The sequence below is a fragment of the Hyla sarda genome, chromosome 2, assembly GCF_029499605.1.
Source record: "Hyla sarda isolate aHylSar1 chromosome 2, aHylSar1.hap1, whole genome shotgun sequence".
In the NCBI taxonomy this organism is placed as follows: domain Eukaryota; kingdom Metazoa; phylum Chordata; class Amphibia; order Anura; family Hylidae; genus Hyla; species Hyla sarda.
In genome coordinates this window covers 42,096,263-42,100,604 of record NC_079190.1, presented here as the reverse complement: position 1 = coordinate 42,100,604, position 4,342 = coordinate 42,096,263, and positions in this window count along the sequence as shown.

Genomic DNA, 4,342 nt, shown 5'->3' with positions numbered 1-4,342 from the left:
TGAGTTAAACTGAAAAACGAAATATTTAATCTTTGTGACACTTTAATAGAATTAGCATAATAATTTGGAACAGGGTGTATGTACAGTGGGGCAAAAAATTATTTAGTAAGCCGTCAACTATGCAAGTTCTCCCACTTAAAAAGTTGAGAAAGGCCTGTAATTGTCAGGAACCGGACTGGAATGCGTGTAGGATACAGGTAGTGGATCCTCTGTGTCAGTGAGGCGATGACGTGGGCCGTACCAGGGGACTGGTTCTAAGAAGTTACTGGTTTTCACCAGAGCCCGCCGCAAGGCGGGATGGACTTGCTGAGGCGGTAACTCCCAGGTCATATCCCCTGATAGCGACTCAACCTCACTGACAGCTGAGATATGCGTGATACACAAGGACAAGGCGAAGGCAAGGTGGGATGTAGCAAGAGGTCAAGGCATGCGGCAAAGGTTCGTAGTCAGGGGCAACGGCAAGGGGTCTGGATACACAGGCTAGGGATACACACAAAACGCTTTCTCAGGGCACTAGGGCAACAAAATCCGGCAAGGACAGGAAGGGGAAGTGGGTTTTTATATGTTTTGCACTGATTGGACCAGGCACCAATTAGTGGTGCACTGGCCCTTTAAATTTCAGAGAGCCGGCGCGCGTGCCCTAGAAAGCGGGGCCGCGTTCGCCGGGATGGAAGTGAGGGGGGATGCGGCTGGTAAGTGACATGGGACGCGATCCGTGAGCGGGCACGTCCCGTCCCGCGGATTGCGTCCCCTCCAGTAACAGAGGAGCAGCGCTCACGGTCAGCGGCGCCGACTAGAGTGCTGCAAGCAGAGGGACGCCGTGAGCGCTCCTGGGATGCAACGGGACCCGTAGCGCTCGGAGTTACAGTACCCCCCCTTAGGTCTCCCCCTCTTTTTGGAACCCAAGAATTTACAAATGAGTTCCTTGTCAAGGATATTGGCCTTGGGTTCCCAAGACCTCTCTTCGGGGCCACAATTCTCCCAATCAACAAGAATTTTTTTTTTTACCTCGGACAACCTTGGAGGCGAGGATCTCCTTGACAGAGAAGACATCAGAGGAGCCAGAGACAGGAGCAGGAACAGTGACCTTGGGAGAAAAGCGGTTAAGTATGAGAGGTTTGAGAAGAGAAACATGGAAAAAGTTAGGAATACGAAGAGAAGAAGGAAGATGGAGCTTGTAGGAGACGGAATTGATTTGATTTTTTATTTTAAATGGCCCGAGGTACCGAGGACCAAGCTTGTAGCTAGGGACACGGAAACTGATGTATTTGGCAGGAGCCATACTTTGTCACCGGGGGCAAAGACAGGAGGAATTCTTCGCTTTTTATCAGCATGTCTCTTCATGCGAGATGAGGCCATTAGGAGCGACTTTTGAGTTTCCTTCCAGATAGAGAAGTCTTGTGTCAATTCATCTACGGCAGGGACTCCAGATGAAATGGGAATGGGGAGGGGGGGAAGCGGATGATGGCCGTACACCACAAAAAATGGAGATTTGGAGGAAGATTCAGAATTTTTGAAGTTGTACGAGAATTCAGCCCAGGGCAGAAGGTCAACCCAATCATCTTGGCGGGAGGAAACAAAATGTCACAGGTAGTCACCAAGAATCTGGTAGGTGCGTGACGCTGGAGCCAGGGCAGACCAAGAAGAATTTCAGAAGTACAGTTGGGTAATACAAAAAAATTCAATACTCTCATGATGGAGATCTCCAACGCTCATGAGCAGAGGTTCTGTGCGATAACGCACGGTGCAGACCAGTCTTTCTCCATTCACAGATGAAATGAAGAGAGGTTTGACGAGACGGGTAACAGGGATATTGAATTTATTGATGAGAGAGGCTTCAATGAAATTTCCTGCTGAACCTGAGTCCAGAAAAGCAACAGCGGAGAAGGAAGTATTGGTACTAGCAGGTAGAGAAATCCGCACAGGTATAGTGAGACGTGGAGAGGATGAATTCACACCTAGTAATGCCTCTCCCACGTTAACTAGGTGCGCGCATTTCCCTGAGGTGGAGGACGAATAGGGCAGTCCTTTAGGAAATGTTTGGTACTAGCACAGTACAGGCACACATTTTCATTTCTGCGGCGAGTCCTCTCTTCTTGGGTCAGGCGAGACCGATCCACTTGCATAGCCTCCTCGGCGGGAGGCACAGGAGTAGGTTGCAGTGGACTCTGGAAGAGAGGTGCCAAGCGAAGAACCCGCCTGGTGCGAACAAGATCCTTTTCTTGGCGAAGCTCCTGGCGTCTTTCAGAGACGGGTGGCCAACTGGATAAGTTCAGACAGGGTAGCAGGAATTTCTTGTGTGGCCAGAACATCTTTGATGTGACTGGATAAACCTTTCTTGAAGGTCGCCTCATTGTTCGGGGCGAGTTCAGAGGCGAGGGTACGGAACTGTATGGCATATTCGCCACTGAAGAGTTCCCTTGGACGAGATTCAGAAGAGCCGTCTCGGCTGAGGAAGCCCGGGCTGGCTCCTCAAAGACACAGCGTACTTCGGAGAAGAAGGACTGGATGGAAGCAATAGCAGGATCGTTGCGGTCCCAAAGCGGTGTGGCCCAGGACAAGGCCTTTCCAGACAACAAACTGACCACGAAAGCCACCTTAGACCTTTCTGTGGGAAACTGGTCCTACATCATCTCGAGGTGCAGGGAACATTGAAAAAGAAACCCACGGCACATCTTGGAGTCCCCATCAAATTTCTCAGGAAGAGACAGGCGGACTTGAGAGGTAGAAGCGGCAGCTCGCAGTGGAGGGGAAGCTGGAGCTGGCTGAGGAGATGATTGACGCTGTGGAGGCAGAAGCTGCTGGAAGATGGCGGTCAACTGTGACAGCTGTTGTCCTTGTTGGGCGATCTGTTGAGACTGCTGGGCAACCACGGTGGTGAGGTCAGCGAGACTTGGCAGCGGGACCTCAGCGGGATCCATGGCCGGATCTACTGTCAGGAACCGGACTGGTATGCGGGTAGGATACGGGTAGTGGATCCTCTGTGTCAGTGAGGCGATGACGTGGGCCGTACCAGGGGACCGGTTCTAAGAATCTACTGGTTTTCACCAGAGCCCGCCGTGGGATGGACTTGCTGCAGCGGTAACTCCCAGGTCGTATCCCCTGATAGCGACTCGACCTCACTGACAGCTGAGATAGGCGTGGTACACAAGGACAAGGCGAAGGCAAGGTGGGACGTAGCAAGAGGTCAAGGCAAGCGGCAAAGGTTCGTAGTCAGGGGCAACGGCAAGGGGTCTGGATACACAGGCTAGGGATACACACAAAGCGCTTTCTCAGGGCACTAGGGCAACAAGATCCGGCAAGGACAGGAAGGGGAAGTGGGTTTTTATATGTTTTGCACTGATTGGACCAGGCACCAATTAGTGGTGCACTGGCCCTTTAAATTTCATAGAGCCGGCGCGCGCGTACCCTAGAGAGCGGGGGATGGAAGTGAAGGGGAATGCGGCTGGTAAGGGACATGGGACGCGATCCGTGAGCGGGCACGTCCCAACCCGCGGATCGCGTCCCCTCCAGTGACAGAGGAGCAGCGCTCGCGGTCAGCAGCACCGACCGGAGCGCTGCAAGCAGAGGGACGCCGCGAGCGCTCCGGGGATGCAGCGGGACCTGGAGCGCTCGACGTTACAGTAATTTTAATCATAGGTTTACCTCAACTATGAGAGACATAATGAGAAAAAACAAAAAAATCACATTGCCTGATTTTTTAAGAATTTATTTGCAAATTATGGTGGAAAATAAGTATTTGGTCACCTACAAGCAAGAAAGATTTCTGTCTCTCACAGAACTGTAACTTCTTCTATAAGAGTCTCCTCTGTCCTCCACTCGTTACCTGTATTAATGGCACCTGTTTGAACTTCTTATTAGTATAAAAGACAAATGTCCACAACCTCTAACAGTCACACTCCAAACTCCACTATGACAAGACCAAAGAGCTATCAAAGGACACCAGAAACAAAATTGTAGACCTTCACCAGGCTGGGAAGACTGAATCTGCAATAGACAAGCAGCTTGGTGTGAAAAAATCAACTGTGGGAGCAATTATTAGAAAATGGAAGACATACAAGACCACTGATAATCTCCCTCGATCTGGGGCTCCACGCAAAATCTCACCTCGTGGTGTTAAAATTATCACAAGAATGGTGAGCAAAAATCCCAGAACCACACGGGGGGACCTAGTGAATGACCTGTAGAGAACTGGGACCAAAGTAACAAAGGCTACCATCAGTAACACACTACACAGCTAGGGACTCAAATCATGCAGTGCTAGACGTGTGTCCCCGCTTAAGCCAGTACATGCCAGGGCCCGTCTGAAGTTTGCTAGAAAGCATTTGGATGATCCAGAAGA